General features: G+C 47.5%; 1 protein-coding gene across 1 annotated transcript in view; it reads left to right on the top strand.

The window, feature by feature from the left end:
• The window catches only part of DNAH5 (dynein axonemal heavy chain 5), a 4235244-nt gene that overhangs the window by 1077359 nt on the left and 3134628 nt on the right, over window positions 1-23257 (top strand). The gene's annotated exons all lie outside the window — the stretch shown is intronic.

The following is a 23257-nucleotide window of genomic DNA, read 5'->3' as shown; positions in this document are numbered from 1 at the left end:
GCCCAGCAGTCTCAGGCACCGCTGTTGTCCGGCGCTCCCCCCAGATGGGCAGGGTCGCGCTGCTCCCTTCGTACCGCTGAGAGGGCGCACGTATGTTGTGATCCCAGTCTACCGCTCCTTTGTCCCCTCGTCAAGCGGCGGCGGCCATTTTGTCGTCCGTCGAAGTCTCGCCACCAGTGCTTCATTCGGCTCTTAAGTATCTGTGCGCACTACGAACCCGTGTAAAAATGTGTCCTCGCGTGCAGCCGGACTTCATGTACACAGTCTTCCAATCTTCGCCAAATCACAGCGGTCCTTGCGCGGTATCAGTCGGATTATGTACGGATCAGCGGGAGCTCCCGTACAGGCACGTCTTTTCACATGGCTTCCAAGCCACGCCCCCCCGGTCTGTCACAGTTCTCTGTTCTCCTTCCTTCCGGGTTGCCAGCCCAGCGTGTGGTTAGTCAGCTGCTGTTCCTTCGCTGTGCCTTGTTTTGCGGTATGCAGATCTCGCTGCCTCTTGCTTTCTGGCAGCAGGCTGCTCGTCATTCGCTTCCCCTTACAATGGCAGGCGTTTCTCCAACCTCGTTCTCCCCGGCATGCTGGGCTGCAGTGTGCTGATCCGCGTCTCTCCAGCTTGCAGCATTACCCAGCTACAGTACTTTTCCTTCCCGTTCCTGCTCTCCTAGTCCACCTCTGTCAGTTGGGGTGAATTTAAAGGGGGACCTCCTTCCAAAGACTAGACTGTTACATTGGCTTCTTGGTCTTAGTCAACCTCATTGCTCCGGTCCTCTTCCTCATCCAGTACTCCCATATATATGGGATTGAAAAACAGTGTGGGGTATATTACTTTGACAGGTATTATCTGTAAGGTTTATGGGTGACAGATGGGAACTAGCACAATAAGCCATAAATGTATGAGACATGGAGGGGATATCCCTAAAAGGGAAAGGAGGGTATGTGTTTTGATCTGATGATGCCATGCTATTCCCCCCATGTGGTCCTCCCTCATATAGCTGCCCACAGGGTCAGGATCAGGTAGTGGCTACCACCCCAAGGTCACATGAAGAGAGACATTCCCCGGGAAAGGAGTGATGACAACGCCAGATTCATCACAGTAAACTAGAATTAAAATAGTTGGTTTGTCATTTGGGTTATGATGACCAAATTATTAAGATAAACACATGCAGTAACTGAAAACCCACACGTTTCCCAGATTTAATATGCTTTTCACTAGGTGTTGGGAGAACAGTTTGTAAATATACCAAGCGTTTATAAGAAATTTATCTGGGATTTAGGATTAATTGAGAAAGGAGATAGCCATGTATGTCGCTCATTGGATGAATGCATCCATTACAGGGGCCTGTGTTTAACCTCATGGTCCCAGGTTCGAATCCCGACAGGTTCACTCAGCCCTGTATCTTTCGGAGGTGGATAAAATGAGCATCATTAAGTTGGGTAACAATAAACACCTGTTATCTGTCAATGGCACAAAGCTAGCTCTCTGGGGGTGAACGTGCCCTCTACAAATACACATGTTATGTTACGTTATAGTTGACTTGAACTTTACGTCTTGTGATGTTATATAAATGATAGTTTTCCCCTCCAACCTCAGGTTTTAGAGATGAACATGGAGATGGTGGTGAAGAAAAAGATGTTAGATCACAGTTCCTGCATCCATAACTAGCGAGCAAATGCTTCTCTAGTTGAATAGTATAACAAAGCAGGACACACAGTATAAGTCTTTCACTCAACAGTGTCATGACTGCACCCACACGCTCCCCGCCTAGATCCTCCCCCGCTCCTGCACACATCCCGCCCAGATACTTCCCCACACCGCAGAGCCTGCTCCAGGTTCCCCTCCCAATAGCAGAGGGATGCCACGGCGACGCCTCGCTGCCTCAGAGGGGTCGCGGGAGGATGGCAGCGTCCAGGAACCTGGCAGCTTTGGTTGTGGAGGCACTGGGGGATGCCAGGATTCTCTGTTCACGGCCGAAGCAGGCCGCCACCCACGCATACTGTTACTTCCTAGTCACGTGAGTACACACAGCGTCGCTCACGTGACCCCGTGAGGATGCGCTCACGTGACCTATAAGGAAGTACTTCAGTATAAAAGGATACCGGCAACGCAATGCCACGCTTCTCAGCTGTTTTCCTGACGGTGAGTGGCACTTTGAACTATTTGGATTCTGTTTGCCGGATTTTGGACCTTGCTCACGTACTCTGGACTTGATTCTGCATACCCCTTGGATTTGGCAAATTGGAGTTATTGTTTTCATGGTTTTTGGATTTCTGGCTCCGGATCACTGACTTCTTTCTGGACTACCACTTGGCAAAGGTTATTTTGGACACTGCACTGTGCCACCTGGGAGACTGTCACCCCTTCCCTATCAAGGTGCAGGTAACATCCAAGGCACACCACGGGTACTGGGTGCTACGAATCTCTGTGGCTCCTCGCTTTCATCTTGCTGCTGTTGGGGTCCCTTCTTATCGGTATCCACCCAAGGGAGGGACACTTTGAGATTCGCTTTCCATACTGCATCTTCACGGGCAATACATTGGTAGGTGTTATTTCATTCCTTTGTTAAAGGGCTGTTTTCTCACATTACTGTTTTGGAATTTGTTTGATTGCCTGTTCTTTTGCAGCTACCTGGGTACCCGAGTTCCTGATCTCTGCACCTGTGGCCTCAATAACTGGCCAGGGAGTAGCATTTGATTCCTCCCTGGCCGGTGCTTGGGGACAGAGGTATACATAGTCATCGTGGAGTCTCATCTTGACAACAGTGTTTGAACAGGTAAATTACTGAGATGGGGGTATGGAGATGGAGAAATTACTCCTCCAACAGGAACAGCAATGTGTATTTCATCTTAAAACGGGTACAAGAAGTCTCAACTAGTGTGTTGAATGGTGATAACTGGTGGCATTGTAAGACTGATCACACGGTCAAACCCATCAGAACACATCTGCAAGTTCCACTCAGGTGGAAGAACCACAATGACAATTACCTAGGGTTTCCTTTTAAAAAAAATATATTTATAAAGGTTTGTAAACAAACACATTACACAGCATAAACCCTCGCCCCGTTCCAGCTCCCTCGCACCCTCCGCTCCATCTGCCCCCAACCCACCCCCTTCCAACTCCGAGAATCCCTAATACAGTCACACATCTTGGTTACAGGTGTCTCTAGCCCGTCTGGCCAGTGGGTGCGCTGTTGATACATCCTTCTCCTCTCCTTCGGAGACGTTCCTGTGAGCTCTCAGAGGAGAAGATCATCAGGTGAAGTTTGCAAGCCATTAAGGAGTGCACTCCATTGAGGATCCACCTCCTCAGAGTCGTTCTCCATGCTCTGGTCCCTTACTATATCCCTCTCTGCTGCACCCCACTTTAATACATCCCATACCCATTGTTGTACCAGGAGTCCTTTAGGGCTCTTCCATGAATTGGCCATGCAGCATTTTGCTCAAATCAATAGCAAGGCTGCCAGTTTGTTCAAGCACCTTCGCTCCGCTCCTTTCCCCCACACCCGGGAGCAGTCCCAGCAGGCATATATAACTCGGGGGTGCACTCTAGCTCCCTCCCCAAGAGGGCATTGAGCCGATTGACCACTTCTGCAACTACCCAACTATCTGGGAGAAACCCCAGACCATGTGCTAAAAGTCAGCAGACTCCCCAATTCATTTAGGGCATGTGTGCGGGATCTCTGCATTTATCATATGCAACTTCTGTGGGGTGATATAAACCTGAAGCACCATGTTAAATTGAATCAATTTGAGTCGGGTGTTACGTGAGGCTTTGGAGATGGTAGCGCAAACCTTGGACCATGTTTTCTCTTCTAACGGTTTTCTCCCATATCACTCTCCCACTTTTCCCAGACCCTATGGGGGGGTCAGTGTTTTGCTTTCCTGTAGCACTGCCTATAATTGCATGATTGCATGACACTCCACCCTTAACGTGAGAATTGTGTGAAGTACTGGTGTGGTCGGGAATCATGACTCTACAGGCCCCTTCTCTACACCATATCCCTCCCCAACTTGGAAACAATTAAACCATAATGAATAAGTCTCAGTGCTCAGTTTACAGTTTGTTGATATACCCCTTGGATGACGAAACCCCTCAGTTTCGTCGACGGCTGTGATCGTTCCCATAGCAAGTATCTCACCTTGTTCTCCCTGTGGGTGTCTCCAGGCTCACCAGGGACTACTCTTTCTTCTTGACTCTGACTTGTGGGGGGTGAGTCAGTAGCAGAGCCTTTGCTATCTGTCATTGTGTCCGTTCCCCTCTCTTTCAGTTGTTCGTTTCTGCAGGGTGTCATCTCGGGGGTCATCATGGGGGTTTCTTTCCACATGGTGTGCGCACCATTTGAAAATGTGACGCATTTCTCATCACTGTTCTCGAGTCACTATCACCAGTCTATGTTCGTTTCCGGTTATGGTCCATGGCTGTGATTCATAAGAGAATGCCATCTTCTTTGGTGGGGATCTATTCTTCACCAGCACTGTGTTGCCTGTTGTAAGGACTCTGGGGTGGGCTCTCCTTGTCAGGTTCTCCTCCTCATTTCTGGTTTGCCTGGACTGTTCTACTTACTTGTGATCTATGTCCGAGTAGCCCCACCTGTATCGGCGCCCTCGCACATGATCTGCAGGACTCCCTTGGGTCGACCAGTGTAGTGTTTGCCTGTATGTCCAGAGGAACCGGTATACTTCCGGCAGCCATAGGACTTGTTGGTCCTTTGCGATCCGCACTACTTTGTTTAGCGTACCCATGAATCTCTCTGCATCCCTATTCATTTGGGATCAGCATGGGGTAATCCTTTGGTGGTTTATGTTTAGGTTGTCGAGAAATCCATGGAGTTCTCTCCCATTGAACGGTAGCCCGTTGTCACTTTTTATTATGTTAGGGAATCGATGTATGGAAAAACACTTTTCTAGCGCCATTATTACTGATGGCACATCAGTGGATTTCACAGGCTCAACCTCTGGGTATCTGCTAAATTCCTCAACCGCCACTGGTAGGCAGTCTTTGTTGGCAATGGAACAGATGTCTATGCTTACTGTGTTTCATCTTAGCTGGCTGCTCAGGGGATTTGTGATTGGCTCAGCTGGTCCTTGATGTTGGGATGACTGGCATGCTGAGCGTGACCCCACTAATGTCATCACTTTCTGTTGGATCTTCGGCACCCATACTCTTGATTTTAGGAAGGTTTGCATTTTAATAATGCCTTGATGACCTTAATGGGCTAGCTGGAGTGCATGTTCTACAAGCGTCGTCGGCAGGACAATGGAATGTCCTTTTCGTATTAGTTCTTCATGAGAAATGGACAGCTCAGGGCATATTCCTAACAGGCCTTGTAGCAGTTCTTGGGCCACCACTGCAGTACGAGCAGTTTGATTAGTGTATACCATAACATGATGTCGAAGGAGGTACACCTGAAAATGTCAGCATCCCCACAGGATGGCTAGCCCCTTTCTTTCAATCTGTCCATAAATGTGCTCAGTCTTCATTAGTGCCCGACTGGCAAACGCAATTGGATGTGCAATACATTCCTGGTCTGTCTAGGTGAGGACTGCTCTGAGCCCGACCGGACTAGCGTCCACTAGTAGCTCAGTTTGCCACGCAGTGTTGAAGAATGCCATTGTTGTGTTTGTCATGAGAGAGTCTTTTATCCTCTGGAATGCTGTAGGTTGTTCCTCCCAACAGATCTATGGGGCCTCTCTACTGATGAGCTCGACTCTTCCTCAGACTGTTTATCATCTTCACTGTCACTCTCGCTCTGATTGCGCTCATGATCAACAGTTCTTGCTTTGATGTTTCCACTCTTCTAGTAGATTGTTCGTGACATTTTGGTGTACTTCGAGTTCGATCTGTGGGGTTCTCGGCAGAACCTGGAGCTCAGGCAGACAGAGGCAAAGCGATTTACTTTGGCAAATTTGCGTCCTGTTGCTCCTAGGGCCGGGCATGCCTCTTCCTTGTTCCATGCTTCTCTGCACTACTTATACGATTTTTGCATTTGTGCTGTGTGCCTGGGTATGTTGGAGGGTTGTACTCTAGTTCTCCCCTCAAATCAATTGTGGCAATGCTTGCAACAGGTTTTTCCACATCAATCAACATGCAGCTCATAGCCACCTCCATGGCTGCCACCTGGAAGTCGGTCCTTTCTCTCTAGCGCCCCATCTCCAGGATTCTCTCCAGGGGTAGATTTCGAATGGATTGTGTCTGTGTCCTCCCACGTATTCCTCATCTTATGATATTCGTATCTCGCCAGCTTTGCTGCTTCGGAAAAAATGTTCTTTGCACAGGGTGCTGTGCACAAGGTTGCGGCGTTGATGTCCCTTGACTGTCTCCGACCGCATCAATGTCACCATCAGTATAAATAGCGTGTGCCGTGCCTGTTGGCTTCAGTTCCGTTTTTTCCGATAACTTCGCTCTCATGTTAATGGCGCATTTCGAATCTTCTTCAAGAAAATGTCGTCTTCTTCTACCCCTTCAACTCTTAAGATGGGGGTCAAAAAATGTGTCGACTGTGGCTCTATAATGTCGATCACTGACCCCCACCGCATTTGTCTTTGGTGCCTGAGTTCGGCCCTCCTGAGCTTGTTGGACGAGAAGCCATGCATGATTTGTTGCAGGTCCGCAAACTCCTCGTCGAGTAATTCTCACCCCACGGCCATCTCCCTTACTCTTGCATGGTAATCATTGATTTTTTCATTGGGCCTTTGTCTCACCAGCCTTAGCTGAAAGCACTCGTAGTTCGGATTTAGCTGGGGCTTGAATTTATTGTTGAGGGCAGTCTTGGCTGCTTCATAGTCATCTTCCTGTCCTCGATTGGGAAGGGGTTGGAAAGCCACAGGGCTAGTGTTCCTAGGTTTAGCATGAAGAAGGTGCGTTTGTCTTCTGCTGCTGTGATCTTCCTTGGCTTTACGTGGAGCTCAAATTGCTGTAACCACAGCTCCCACTGGATGGTGGCACATTCTGCGTAGGGGTCGAACGGCTTCATGAATGAGACTTGTGACAAGTCGTGGGCCTTGCCTGGCCAATCACTCTCCCGCGGGCCTGTTTGCTGGTCGTCTGATATGTTGCCTTATGAGGTGACGTGCACTGGGGTGTCACCCCTGCTTGTTGGCAGTGGTTGATTGATGGTGTCCCTTGACAATACTGATCAGCGCACTTATTGGGTGCTGCTGCTGTCCTAAATATGTTGTCCTTTGTCCTGTGTGGCGTGTCTTCTAACTGTCTTGGGGCAGGCTTGACCACACCCACCTCAGCTGCTGCTCCTGATGCTGGTAAAAGCCACTGCGACTGTCACTCCTGCCGCTGCTTTGCCATGAGTGTTGAGCCCTCCCCCCCATGCCTTCCGGATGTTTTCTGGCACTGTGTTGATGCGGGTGATATTTTTTTTATGGGGACCGGGCTGCTCCACAGTTCAGCGCTGCCTCCTCGTCACCAGTGTGATTTGCCGTGGGTCAAGGCCGGATAAGGTCGACCATGCTGAATAAAGAACGCACACACAGATGGCTCTGCTAACTGCCATTAACCCTGTTTGCACAGACAGCTCTCTGCCTCTTTTCTTATCTCGGCAGCGTCATGACATCTGATGATATGCTGCTTATAGAGCCCTTTCTCTACACCACATCTGGAAGAAAGGTACTTTGGAATTTTGTCATGCAAATGCTTCACCTGAGACGGGCCAAAAAAGAGACTGCACAAGTGGCAGTTGGACTGTTTTTTATTATTAAGATTAATGAATTCAGGAAGCAAAAATCAAATAGAACTGCATATCATTTTATGAAGTGGTACTACATTGCAGGCTGAACTGTGGAAATGTGTCTCTGAAACAAGTGAAGGATTGGTACAACTTAACATTGATGCTTTGTTGAGCATTTACACGAAAGATAGTTCTGTAAATGTCAGCCAATCTTCCGTTACATCCAGCAATAGCTAATTAGTCTGATGGTGTTTGAATTATTGCTAATGTTTTTGCCAGAGATTGGACTTTAGGGCCATTAACACGTTGAAGTCCAAAGTTAATTGCCAATTATAGGCTCATGAGTGGTATGTGAACATAGACCAATATAGTATACCAACACATTCCATAAGATTCTTAGGGAGTTATGTAGAGCTCAGTTAAAGTATGAAGATATTTTCAGAAGTTTGGTACGATGGGTTAGGAGTGGCTCTTGATTTTAATTCTTTAGTTGGGTGAGGACATAGTGCTATCCTCAGAGACTGATATCTTGGTTGTGCATTATCGTAATTATTATGCTGGGTAAGGACAGAATGCAAGTGAGGGGTCCATGTATGATGCATGCCCCAGTGGAGGGTGCATGTGAGATGCATGCCCTAGTGAAGGTTGCACATGAAATGCAAGCCCTTGTGGAGGTTACACATGAGATTCAGGTCGTGGTGGAGGTTGCACATCAGATACATGCCCTGGTGCAGCATGCACATGAGATGCATGCCCTAGTGGCGAATGTACCTGAGATGAATCTATTTCAAAAAAGGTAGCAGCCACTCCTCTCTGAAAGGTACAGTGAGCAAAACGCATGTGCTGCAAACTCTCAGCTCAGAACAGGCTATCATGCCATGTTCTTTCTGGAGAAGAGCGCCTGCTACCTTTTTTAAAATATTTTCAAGGAACTTGGGGTTGGTCACCCTGAGTTACCTGGGGGCAACCAGACGTGGACTCCCTGCTGACTGTGCTCAAAGAGACACAGCTTCACCTCACTGATGAGGCCCAACAAGGCTGAAACATGTGTATGGGGTTGCTGTTGGTACTCTTGTTCACAGAGGAATTGCCATAGCATTTCGGTTCTGGACTGCCCATGTGGGCGGGACAAAGACTGATATGCAAATGGATATTTCGAAGGGATTGTGTCCTCCGACGTATTACTTATCTTAGATATCGCTTTGCAGGCCTCGGAAAATTTTTCTCTAGAGGGCGCTGCGCGTCGACATCCGCCGAGTCGATGTCCCTCGACAGCCGCCGTATCGACGTCGACGTCATCCTGCCAGTTCCGTTTTTCCGCGCTTACTCAGTGCCTCGGAATATCGTTGCTCAGTTTCGTAGAGAATTTATCCTATTTCCTCGAGATATTCGATCCATACTCGATGGCTTCCTCGTCGGAACCGACGACCCCTCGGTCCGGCTTCAAAAAATGCCGAGACTGTGGGAAAAAGATGTCGCTGACTGACCCTCACAGAGTTTGTCTGTGGTGTTTGGGAGCTGAACACCATTGTTCGGAGTGCGAGGACTGTATGTCCATGACAGCTAAGGCCCTGAAGGAGCGTAGGGGGAAGCTGGAAAAAGGAAAGACTTCAAAAGCTTCTTCTTCCTCGACGAAGTCGAGACATTCGTCTCCTCGTCACCATTCGCGCTCCAGGTCTCGGAGTGGGTCCCATCACTCCTCGAGATCGAAGCACTCGAAGAGGAGACGTCGAAGATCCCCTTCTCCGTCCTCCTCTTCCTCTGTTTCTCCTAAGAGATCCCTTGCCCCACGAAACATAGTTCCCGGACTGAATGGGAGGAATTCCGCAAAAATATGATTAGCGTCATCGAGAAAGCGGCCTTGACCCCCTCGAAGACTGCCGAGAGCGATGCTCTGGTCGAAAGACCCGAAGGTAAAAAATGCCGCGAGTCGCAGTACCCGGCGAAGGAAGCTTCTCGAGCGCATCACGAACCCTTGAGTAAAGCTATGACCTCGAAACCTTCTTCGAAGGTTCCGTCGACGCCGTCGACGAAGGTTCCGTCGACGCCGAGGTCGGTGTCTTCGACGCCGTTGTCGAAGGGACCTTCGACACACGGGTCTGTCGACTCGACGCCATCTTCGACACCGGCGTCGACGCCAAGGAAAGTCACGGTTGCGGCGCACCCAGTGGCTATCCCCAGGTCCCCGATGACGATGCCGTCGAGATTGTCGACTTCCTCGAGCAGAATCCCAATTCTATCGAGGACCTCGAGGCCTCCGCCTTTGTTTTCGGCGCCACGCTCGAAGCCTTCGACGTCGGCGTCGACGACATCGACGTTTTCGAGGCCGATTACAACAAGTTTGGCACCCTCTGCCTTGGAGATGGGTTTCACACCCTTTGTGAGTTCAGACCATTTGAGAACTATGTCCTCAATTATGGAAGAGGGAGAACTATCTGACCAAGAAGAGACATTTGAGTTGCAGGGACCTGCAACCCCAGTTCAAGAGGAGTTATCCTCAGAAGAACGCAGGTTAAAGGATCTCCATGATTCCTTACATGAGGCAAGTGGGTTAGACACTTGCCCTGAGGTGGAGTTCGCTAGGCCAGGCCCGGGGGAGCATCCTGAAACCCCCTATAGAGCCTTAATGACCAGGATCACAGAATGTATGGGGTGGTCAACACCTTCACAGGCTTTCCAACAAGATGACCTCACGGATATTCTTGATAAAGGTCCACAGGAGGATCCTGTAGTACCTTTTCATAATGCTCTTCAAAGGAAAATCATGACGAACTGGGAAACCCCAGATGTCGTCCCGGTAGTAAATAAAAAACTGTCTACTAAATACAGGGTATCTTCTGCAGACCCGGAGTTTTTGTCAAAACACCCATCCCCAGAAAGTCTGGTGGTACAGGCAGCATCTTCTACTGACATCAAGACTGCTTACCCTACCGTCCCACAGGACAGGGACGATAAGAAATATGATGCCATGGCAAAGGAAAGTTTTTTCGGCATGTAGCATGGCGTTAAAATCTATTAATTCTACTTGCACCCTTGCTAGATTCAGCCATACACTTTGGGAGCGTGCTTCTACAGCTGCTGACTGCATCCCGGAGGGAGAAGAAAGGGAGGCAGTCCTAAATATCATACAGGACGGTAAAGACGCTATGTGCGAATCCCTCCAGACGGGCATTGATTCGGCTGACAGTATCAGCAGAGCAATGGCGGCAAGTACAACAACCGCTTGGTTGAGAAAGTCTGGTTTTGCCCCAGATGTGCAAGCCAGGCTCTTGAACATGCCATTCGATAGCTCTTCTTTGTTTGGGAAAAAGGCGGATGACAGTTTAGAAAAACTGCAAACATCAAAGGCAGTAGCAAAATCCCTAGGCGCTGCAATCCGTCAGACACCTTTTCGTCCCACAGGAACCTCTGCGAGAGGCAAGTCCTTTCGCTTCTACTCCGCATTTGGAAGAGGTAGAGGACGACCGGCTCAAAGGGGACAAAGAAGAACTACCCGAGGTGGACGGGGTAGATATTCAAAAGCCGCAGCAACAGCAGGTGCCTCTTTACCATCGGTATCTGCATCAGCCGCCCCAAAACCACTCTGAGGACTTCCCTCACAAGACACCTGTAGGAGGCAGGTTAACTCAACATCTGGCGGAATGGCAGGCTATCACGTCAGATGCTTGGGCATTGGAGACAGTTGCACAAGGTTACTGCCTGCCTCTCCTACGCATACCTCAGAGTCATCCACCGGGGATCAGCTCTCAAAAAGCTCCAGATCCGCTCCTCTTGCAGGAAATTTTAGACCTGCTAGAGAAAGGTGCCATAGAACCGGTACCTATAGCGGAGAGGAACAAGGGCTGGTACTCCCCTTACTTTCTCATTCCAAAGAAAGACGGAGGACTGAGACCCATCTTGGACTTGCGAGAATTGAACAAATTCCTCAGGAAAGACAAATTCAAGATGGTAACTCTTTCTCAGATCCTTCAGGCCCTTCAGTTCCAGGACTGGTTGGTATCTCTGGACCTTCAGGACGCTTATTTCCATGTGCCTATCCATCTCAAACACAGGAAATACCTGAGGTTCGCAATTGGCAACTCTCATTATCAATTTCGAGTGCTGCCATTTGGGCTGGCCTCCGCCCCGAGGGTCTTCACCAAGTTAATGTCGGTAGTGGCTGCAAGTCTAAGGAGGGAAGGGATTCACGTCTACCCCTACCTGGACGATTGGTTGATCAGGGCTGTATCTTCGGAACAAGCTCAGATCCAGCTAAATCACGTTTGCCACTCCCTTCACAGACTGGGCTTCTCCCTCAATTTAAAGAAGTCACAAATGATACCATCGCAGAGACTCCAGTTCATCGGAGCGATCCTGGACACTTCCCTGGGAAAAGCCTCGCCACCAGAGGTGAGGGCTCAAGATATTCTACAGATGGTTAAGTTCCAAAATGCCCAACGTCTCCCAGCCTTCGACTTTTTGAGGTTGCTAGGCCTCATGGCATCCTGCATTTTCCTAGTGGCAGAGGCTCGCCTGAGAATGCGATCCCTCCAGTGGGCACTGAGAACTCAGTGGTCACAATTCTCAGGAAGAATGACAGATCTTCTTCAGGTTCCCGACAGGGTAGCTCGAGACCTTCAGTGGTGGGCCTGTCAGGAGAACATTCTGAAAGGAGAACAGTTTTGGCAACCCTGGCCGGAGATAACAGTAGTCACGGATGCCTCACTCAGGGGGTGGGGAGCCCACGCCAACGACTTGACCATCAGCGGTCGTTGGTCTCCATTGGAGTCCAGACTACATATCAACCTTTTAGAGCTGAGGGCCATCAGACTTGCGCTGAAGGCGTTCCTGCCATCTGTACAAGGGAAGAATGTCCTGATAATGACAGAAAACACAGTGGCCATGCATTACCTCAACAAAAGAGGAGGCGTAGGATCACTACCTCTGTGCAGAGAGGCGATGCAGCTCTGGTTTTGGGCAATCCAAGAAGGAATCTCTCTATCGGCAGTTCACCTAGCCGGAGAGAAGAACTTGACAGCGGACGCTCTGAGCAGGCAGAGCACAGTCTCCCACGAGTGGGAGCTAGCTCAGGAAGTCCTTCAAGAGATCTTCGCCCTTTGGGGAACCCCTCAGGTGGATCTGTTCGCCACCAGTGTCAACAGGAAGTGCGATCTGTTCTGTTCAAGGGAATTTCCCCCGAGAGGAGCTCTGGGAGACGCGTTCATAGTGGACTGGGAGTTTCCGCTTCTGTACGCGTTCCCACCGGTCCCTGTCATTCCTCAAATGATCAGGAGGTTGAGAAGATTCCGGAAAACCATGATCCTAATTGCCCCGGATTGGGCCAGGAGAACGTGGTACCCGGACCTTCTAGACTTGTCCATCTGCCCTCCAATTCGACTTCCACTCAGAGAGAATCTACTCTCACAGAAGGGAGGTCAGGTTCTCCATCCAGACATCAAAACCCTCAACCTTCACGCTTGGCTTCTGAAAGGCTGAGGTACAAGAATTGGGACCTCCCTGATGATGTTATGGAGGTGTTGCTTTCGGCAAGGAGGCCAGCAACAAAGTCTTTATACCGCTGCCGTTGGAACAGATTTTGCAGCTGGTGTAGAGAAAAGAATATCGACCCCTTTTCATGTGGTACACCAATGGTTTTGTCCTTCCTACTCTATTTGGCGAATTCAGGCCTTCAAGTTGCACCATTAAGGGCTATCTCGCAGCGCTATCCATCTTTAAGCGCACTGCGGAAGAACCATCCTATTTCAAGTTACCCTTGGTAATACAGTTTCTAAAGGGGTTAACTAACGTTTATCCCCCAAGACCATTCCAGGTTCCCCTATGGGATTTAAACTTAGTCCTAACTTTCCTGATGGGCACACCTTTCGAACCACTCCATTCTTGTTTGTTAAGATTTCTTACCCTTAAAACTGTTTTATTAATAGCACTTACATCTGCTAGAAGGGTGAGCGAGATACAAGCTCTTTCTGTTAAACCCCCTCACACAATCTTTCACAAAGACAAAGTTGTCCTGCAAGTGAAGCCTAATTTCCTCCCAAAGGTGGTTTCTGAATTCCATATCACTCAGAAGATTACCCTTCCATCTTTCTATCCTCCTCCTCATCCGGGGAAAGAGGAAGAGAGGTTGGACCCAAGAAGGGCTTTAAGTTTTTACATCAGTAGACTGGCTAGGATAAGACAGGCAGACCAGCTGTTTGTAGGCTACGCAGGTCACAAGCTGGGGTTACCGATAACTAAGCAGACCATTTCCAGATGGATCATTCTAGCCATTTTGGAATGTTATAAACTGGCAGGAAAAGAGCCCCCTCAAAATCTTAGGGCTCATTCGACCAGAGGTATCGCAGCTTCATCGGCCCTCAAAAGAGGAGGGCCGGTTAAAGACATATGTGCGGCTGCCACATGGTCGTCCGTCCATACCTTTACACGGTTTTACAACTTGGATTCCTCCTCCAGTCAAGAGACTAGGTTTGGAAGGGCAGTATTGCACTCTATTCATCAATAAAAGGAAGCATGAAGTCAGTACTCCCACCTCCAATAACAGAATACTGCTATGGGAGCCTATCTAAGATAAGGAATACGTCGGAGGACACAATCCCTTCGAAGAACAAGTTACTTCTTACCTTGTAACGTTCTTTCGATGGGATGTTCCTCTGACGTATTCCTTATCGACCCTCCCATCCATCCCCGCAGTACTACTTCCCTTGTTGTTGCAGTTTACGCTCCTTCAGGGTGATTAGTCTAGTCCAGAAAGAATAATTGTGGGCTACAAAACGGAACTGAGCAACGGACGCTGCGCGCGGCCTTTATAGGCAGGATGACGTCGACGTCGATCTGGCGGCTGTCGAGGGACATCGACTCGGCGGACGTCGATGCGCAGCGCCCTCTAGAGAAAAATTTTCCGAGGCCAGCAAAGCTGGAAAGAGATATCTAAGATAAGGAATACGTCGGAGGAACATCCCATCGAAAGAACGTTACAAGGTAAGAAGTAACTTGTTCTTCCCATCTGTGAAAGGTACAGTGAGCAAAAAGCATGTGCTGCAAACTCTCATCTCAGAACAGGTTATCATGCCATGTTCTTTCTGGATAGGAGCGCCTGCTACCTTTTTTTTAAATATGTGAGATGCATGCCTTAGCGGTGATTGCTCTTGAGGTGGATGCCCCAATTGAGGTTACACGTGAGATGCATGCACTGGTGGAGGTTGCCTATGAGCTGCATGTCCTGGTATAGGGTGCACATGAGATGCATGCACTAGTGGCGATTGGACGTGAGATGCATGCCTTGTTGGAGGTTGCATGTGAGATTCACGCCCTGGTGGGGGTACACATGAGGTGCATGCCTTGGAGGTTGCACGTGAGATCCATGCCCTGGTGAGGTTGCACATGAGATGTATGCTCAGGTGGAGGGTGCAGGTGAAATGCATGCCCTAGTGGAGTGTGCACATGAGATGCATGCCCTGGGGATACGGGTATGTGAGATGCATATCCTAGTGGAGGTTTCACATTAGATACATATTTTGGTGGATGAGGCATGTGAGATACATGCCTTGTGGGAGAGTGCTGCATGGGGTGCATGTCTGGGTTAAGGGTGCACATAAGATGCATGCCCTGGTGCCTGGTGGAGATTGCCCATGAGATGCATGCCATGGTGGAGGATGCATGTGAGAAGCATGCCCTAGTGCATTTTGCACACGAGGTTTCATTCAGTAAAGTTTAGAATTTACACAGCAAGCCAGGTGAGGTTGCACAAGGATGCATTCCCAGGTGGCTGCAGTGCATAGTGTGATCATGGACAGCATTCATCAGGACCATTTTCAATGTTTTAATGTGCGTGAATTAAGTGTTGCTCCCATGTGTGTGTTTTATAGTTGTGCCTTGCTTGTGAGGGAGTTTTACCTTGACCAGTTGGTTGGTTGAGTTTTGAGTTGGGTCCTTCATGGCAAAATAGGTGAGGTTGCACAAGTCATGCATGCCTTGGTGTTTGAAGTGTGGGTATAGTTGGCAGTTCCAGATCTTACTTTTGGGTCAGGAGTCACTTTGTCATGTTTGTGTGCGTGCGTGTGTGTGTGTGCTTGGATAAAGAGGGGAGATGGATGGCATCTAGATTCTCCTTTTCCATGTCTCTGTATGGTTCTTAAGTGAAGTGATGTCAGTTTGTGTGTGATGTCATGATAGACTGTGACCCCTGGGTGTTCTGTCCAGGACTATTGCAGGGAAATTATATGGGCGGTGGGCACCAGTTGGACAACGCACAAAATGACTCTTATGTGAACTGTAATACTGAATGAAGGACCTTACATGAGGCTCCGTAGATTTCATTGGAACGTGAACACTACAATAACATACTGCTCATTTGGAATTAGAAACTATCAATGATGCCGCTAGGCCACATTGTAGTCTGTAGGAAGTAGGGATGTAACGGTATTACGGTATACCGTTAAAGATACCGTGAACCACTTAATTGAACAATAATAACCGTCACATTGTTTATACCGGTATACCGTTCATACCGTTAAGTGTGCAAGTAGTTTCAGTTGGAGCAGTTTTTAATGCCATTCCATAAACCACACGTGCCTGACACAAAATCAATATGTTAGCAATAGGAAGAATAAATACAGTGCCAAGAAGGAAAAGGGTTTACTTCGGGTTGGCGGCTTTGGGGTTTGTATATTTATAATGGATAATGTTTTCTAAACATATGACAATGGGGGCTTTCCCTGGTTCTATCATTGAATTTACATATAATAAGTCACACTGCGAAATTTACTCATCTCTGTGGGTATTCCCTGCTGCCATACCAAAGGGTAACATGTCCGTCATTACTGAACACCATTTGGCTCGCAAGTAAACTAAAGGCTGTAACGTAAAGAGAGAGTGAGTGTGTGTGTCTGTGTGTATGCGCACAAGCGTATACTACCATCAGGCTCCAATGATCTGTGGCATGCAGGTTATCAAGATGGCAACATGTTCATCTTCACCAGTAGCCAGTGGGGGAGCTAAAAGCCTAAAGGACCACTTAAGAAAAGCTATTCAGTTTGCTTTGCCAGTCGCAGCAGGGCTGCCCGCCCCCCCCTCCTCCTCCTCTCCACACGTGTGTTTGTGTTTGGTGGAAGCAAGGGGTGGCATTTCAGTGGAAAGTATGTTGAAAAGCCCAATTATGACCCTGGGTGCCTGGTTTTGTTTGTGATGATAAATCTGACAATTTATGACCTTTTAGAAAATATTTGTTATGATTAGTTAACTCCATTTGCTATACCGTGATAACCATGATATACCGTCATTTGGCAAGAAGGTTATTGTACCGTCATAAAACTAATACCGTGACACCCCTAGTAGGAAGTCAGCAGAAGGGGAGAGATGGAAGAGACCGGCCCCTTGAAACCTTTAAACATACAGAGATACATCTGGACTGCAAAGTGCCTGTTTGGCTCCTTAGATAGGTCACATTTACCCACCCTTTGCGGGGATCCTCCCTTGATTCATAGTTAAAACACTGTGTATGCGGATATAAGTCACTAGGGGTCTTGGATGGCTTTGCAGTGTTCCCCCAGCAGGGCTGCAGCCAGAGCATACTTAACTGATGGGTGACTTATCAAAGCAATGCAAGAAAACCCCTGGCACCACCATCTCAGATGATGACGTGTCTAACAACCTCTGTGAAATTGGGAACTCTGATCCCTCCCTGGCCACCTTGTATATTATTTTGCAATTTATGCAATGGGAATGCACAGAACTTCAATTCCTCAGACTTATCAGAGCACCTGCTACAAATGAAGTACTGCATGACTGACTTGGAATTGAGGAAAAGCTGAAACAATGTTTGCATACTTGGAATTTTGGAGGGAACGGAAGCTGGGAATATGAAGAAGCTGATCTCACAAATGTTGGATGTCACATTGCATATGCAGATTGTGGACGGCACAGAGAGGGAACAAGCCCTTTGTTCTCTCCAACCTAGGTCAGACCCAGGGAAATCTCTGCGCCTGATATCTATTTCTTCTAAGTGCTACTCGTTAGAAACTCCTACAGCGGTCCAGAGAGAGAAAACAAACACAATGTAGGACATTTCAGAGAGCAAAGCATGTGCTGTAAGAATGTGAATCTGATATGCCTGGGGCTTTGCGCCAGTCTCATTAAAATTCCACATCAAATAGAAATCTTATGAAGTCTCAGACCCGAAGGAGGTCCTGTTCATTTTGGATCGAAAATGTGAAAAAAGATCAAGCTCACCTCTGGCGACTACATCTGGTCATAGGTCGAATATGTTGTCCAATCAATATGTTGCTACAATTCAGTACTTGTGGGTTTTGCTCGATTTGTTTTTCCCTGATGTTGCTTTGCTTTGGATTGATTGGGGGTCGAGGAAAGAGGCTGATCCTGAAAACTGAGATCTCAGAAGAAAGTGTATTGCTTTTATTATCTCTGGCACACTAGGAAACCTTGTCTATGTGTGGCTCCCCCAAGGCCCCTTTGCACTCGGACACAAATAATACACAGAAGTAGAGAGAAATGGCATATAATGCAAACAGACACCAGCACATGGGAGAGCTGCTCTCTGCTATACCTTCCAACCCTCTAGTTGTGGCTCATCCTTATATACAAATGGGATGGCTAACCCATTCTCCACCCACCCATGCGACCTTGCATGGTACAGATATTGAGCTGTAGCCGTGTCTCTAACCACATCAGAAGGGCCTCAGAGAAAACCAAAAGAAGATGCAGTAAGAATGGTGACCGCCTGTGGAGAAATGGTCTATAGAGAATGACGTGGCTTGTGGAAGCAGAGCGGGCTGGAGAGGAACAGGCTGGAGGAAAGCCGATCTGATCAGGAGTGCCAAAGAGACACGGGGGCCAAGGCTGGGTGTGAGAGGGTCAAGAAGCCTGCTGTCCTCCCTGCCCATTGTCCACAGCAGGAGCTGTGGGACACCGAAGCCTTCTGATCGCTGGAGGTCTCTGAGAGTGCGAGACGTGCTCTCGTTAGCTCCCGCTTGGAAAGAGCAGAGCTACGTGCTGCATAGGACGGCGAGCGTTGCTCGCTGTGGCTCCGGTGAGGAAAGGCGGAGCTAACAGAAGCCAGGAAGCAGAACCGAGAAGCCCTGAGGAGCAGCCGCATACTGGTGAGTGCAAAGAAGGGGACACTCATAATGGGGCGCTCCGAGTGCTATGAGAGGCCAAACCAATTGTTTTTGAATACTGATCAAGCTGCAAGGTATTACAAGCACTTTTGAAAGTTGCAACAAGCATTATTGAATATCGAACTAACAAAGATATGATGAGCATATTTGAATACAGCACAAGACAAAAGAAAGTGACACTTCACCCCAGGGAATAGAGGAAAGGGGTTTGGTAAATGGTGGGTGGGAGGTTGCCATAAGATCCGGGATATGTTCCAGAGGACAGAAATAAAATCATTCAACCAATGTAAGGCGGACGTAGCGGTGGAAGAAGGGAAGAGGTTCAGGTATACCCAAATAAGACATTGGTTATCTCAGCCCTCCCTGAAGGAAGCAGCAACGCAAATCTTAACCCTTATTGATGATTTCTTAATGACAGACACAGGGGACAAACATATAGTGGGGGCAATATACTTATACACCAAACAGGGTGAGGAGCCAGGGGAAAGGAGATACATGGCGAGTTGGGAAAGGGAAACAGGCCAATCGATAGAAGAAATAGAGTGCAAGCAATTGTGAGCCAATATTTTCAAGCTAACAAGGTCCCTTCAGATCCAGGAAATATGGGTAAAAAATATGTTACAATGGCACCACACATACATTTTGTGCCACAGTGTCAATTCATGTTGGAGGCAATGTGAAATGGTGGGAACCTGGAAACATATTTGGTGGGAATGCCCAAGTATTCAAGTGTATTGGGGGATAATATGAGAGGCAGTAGCGGAAACCCTGGGAGTGAGGGGAGGGGTTTAGCAATGTTGGGCCTAGGAGGAACTTTGGCGGAATTATCCACTAGAGCAGAATGTAAAGTATACGTGATTTTAATGATGGTGGGGGCGCTGGGGTGGCACAAAAGTGAGAATCAAAGGACCCTGCCACGGAACACGAATGGATGGTAAAAGTCTGGAACTTCACAGTAGTCAACAAGTCAACAAGTAGACCATCAAGGATTTTTGGCAGACTGGCCCCTGGTGCTCAGGTTCCTACGGAGAGGAGACAGAGGGATCTGATGCCCGAGGAGAATGAGACTGTTGGGAGTGTTGTGAATATATGTGGACATCAACCATAAGGGGTACGAGTTTGGGGACCTTCAAGATGATGGGTTTTTGCCAAACTAGCCGGGTCCAAGACATAAAGGAGAAGGAGGACATGGAGAGGGGCTAACTAGGTGATCAAGATTGGACTACAGAGGGTTGCAGGGGGGGGGGGTTCATAATATGTTGGAAATCTTTGAAAATGTTAATAAAAAAGTTACATGGAAAAAAAAGAAAATTTACATTCATTGGAAGTGAAGGTTATTCTTCACACAACCCTTTTTTGTGCCAGAAGGACGCTTTCACGCATTTATGTGAAAGTAGTCAGAATCAAACCAGCTTATGTCGAGTTTTTACACAAGTATTCTGGACAGTAACGAATAAAATGTGTATAGCATACCAATCCAGTCATACTACTTTTTTACTGTCATTGTGTATTTTAGAAACATACAATACGGTGATGAAAATTTAGAAAGGGCAAGATTTCTCCCTCTATCTCCCACCTAGATAGGCGGCCCACCCCCACTTGCTAGGGCGAGGCACCCACACTAAGGACAGCTAGAGCATTTTGTAAGTACAGGTACCTAGTTTACAGGTTACTAAAATTGGAATACATCCTCCATGTTTTTGTGTTCCATGTTAGAGGGACACATGCGTTGGGTATTGTTTGAATTTGTATCCACCCTTTGAACACCCATGGCAATGCTGATCCCTATGACCATTGTCACCCACTACCTGCCCCCACCATGTAAAACAACCTTCCCCAGGATCTCTTGGAGCTAGCTCTGTGCTATTAAAGGGAAGCATGTGTTATTTTTAAGCAGTCGTCTGTAAGGCAATGGCGTATTTGCAACTATGAACGAACCCCATGTGTAATGAAAATGCCTCCGCGAAGTGTGACTTCAGGCACTTGGTTTGTATTCAATATGTGTCCTTATATGTGTTCCTTGAGCTGAATTCAGTTTATAACAAGCATTTGCAAATCCAATAGTTTGGGCTCCTGTATAGGCATTAGGCCGTTGCCAGGCACTGCCCTAATATACCAAGGTGCCAACACCATTTGCTAGCTGTTGCCATTTTATGGCCAAATAGTACCATTAGGGCAACATAACTGCCAGCCCTATGGATTTAGATGGTAGACTTCTGCTTTTTTAGCAGCTCTACCGACTACAGATGTTAGTGGTGGATATATCCTACCACAATATTAACCCTGATGGGAATATTTTCACAGCAGCTGAAGCTAATTGCTACTCTGCAGCTTTGCACAGAACAGCCTTGTGACTGAGAGAGTCAGACTGTGTGTTTAAGGAGCATGATGAGCGGGTCACATTAACTGAACAACAGCATGGTTGATGAGGCTCTCTAACCCTAGCAGCCCCTTACCCCCTATGATTACCATTGTAGTGCCAAATGAGTCCGAAATACGTGTACAGTGCGAGTGTGCAAATTTGCACATCGTGCATGTGCCACATTTGTGAAAACCTGCTTTGGGTTGTAGCCAGTTGCTATTCTCTGCTCGCATCTTTCTATTAGAGTCAAGATGTGAGGGACAAAGGTGATTTTTAATAGTTTGCGCTCTTTTATACACAAATTTGGGTTGATCCGTTAAAAAAGGACATAAGTCTTTGTCCAAACGCAAAATGTGCCAGTGTTTGGAGACCAATTTATAGAGTAGTCGTGTGCCTATTGAGTATTTGGTCATAATGCTCAATTTTTTTATCCCGCTGTGTTTTAGTAATGTGTGTGGTAAGCAGATTGGTTCTATCCACACTCTTGTATTTGTCAAAGGCTTTGGGCCTCATTACACGGTATGCGGTAACCATGGCGCTATTAGCGCCATGGTTGCCGCCAGTATTTTACCGTGTCCGCCTTGGTGGATGGCGGAATTACCGCCCTACTCCAAGGTGAGCGGGGGCGGTAATTCCCCATTCACCAAGGCACTTCCCCATTCCCATTTTTGCCCCCATAGGGCGCAATGGGAATGGGGAAGGAGCTAATTACGGTACCGCAAATTGCAGTACCGTAATTAGCACCAAGGTCCCTTTGCGGGCCCTTTCCTTAACGGCTGCTAAAACCAGCCGTTGAGGTCGGGTCCGGCAAAGGGACCTCGTAGTAAGGCAGTAAGAGTTTACCGGTACCGGTGCCCTTACCGGTACCGGTAAACCCTTACCGCATACCGTGTAATGAGGCCCTTTGTCTATGATCTTCGGTTGGTAACCTCTATTCAAAAACCTGTCATTCAATAGAGCTCATTCCTGATTAAAGTCATCTGCAATACTACAATTACGCATAGCTCGATAAAATTCACCACATGGGATATTGGTAATGGTGGACCAGAATGTCAGGTGTGCTTGGCAAAGAAGGTACATGTCCCTCACCTTTATCTTATCTCAGCTAACCTTGCTTCCTTACTACATAACACTCCCATTTCCATTTCTGTAACTTTGGGTAAATCACTGATTTACCTTTGAAATCTATCACAGAACCTCTAATAATATGACTTATGTTTTTGTTTTGTTCTCACCCGCTTCTGCAATACCTCTCTTTGTGACAATTACCATTGGGTATGTAACGTGAATGATTTATGCTTTCTTTTTATGCACTATTTACTTTACTATATAATTTCTGTGCGATTTTTACATACATTGCGATTTCTGTTTATCATGTTGGCATAACACTTGTATCATTCGGTTTTGTTTGCTTTATGTTATAATGTATGTACAACAACAGCCTTGAGGTCGACCCAGAGGAGGTCGAAACACGTGTTGGCTGTACTAACTGTGCCAATGGAACAGTTAAATACTTCTAAAAGCTTATATTTTGTTGCTAACCACATTTAATTGGATAATGATCCATATTTGAATGAATCACTTTAAAAGACTTCTCTGATAACTAACAGGGTAGAGTGCTGACATCTAAGACCCAGCCCCTTTCTCCCTCTACTACGCAACATCTTAGGCCCTTACGGGTGGTCTGTGGGTCTTTGGAGCATGCAGCTTCCTGCTTACACATATTATTTTTGGGCCTTTAGCGCCTTCCCCTTTTAGGATCGTACCCGTAGGTACTATGTTTTTAATTTCTCATGATGGGTAATCTGAGTCAAGGGCCAAACAGTCGTTTCTGGGATCTAATCAGGCTCATGTGTCATGTGTTGTAATGTCAGTGGGTCAAAGGTCATGTCATATCCTAACTCTGTGATGCCATCATTGTCCTTATCACTATAGACTTTTTTCAAAATTGCAAAAGCCTACCTGTTTTTGGTCACAGAATGTTAACAGTGCCTGGAAAATGCTTTTCTTATCCGCACATAAAATCCCAAACTGTTGGCTTTGCCGCTGCTTGTTTTTATTCTAGCCGGTGCAGCTCTAGCAGG

This window comes from Ambystoma mexicanum, chromosome 5p (genome assembly GCF_040938575.1).
Source record: "Ambystoma mexicanum isolate Mex_15411 chromosome 5p, UKY_AmexF1_1, whole genome shotgun sequence".
Classification (NCBI taxonomy): domain Eukaryota; kingdom Metazoa; phylum Chordata; class Amphibia; order Caudata; family Ambystomatidae; genus Ambystoma; species Ambystoma mexicanum.
Note: the sequence above shows the minus strand (reverse complement) of the source record. Positions and strands in the feature narration are given on the sequence as shown.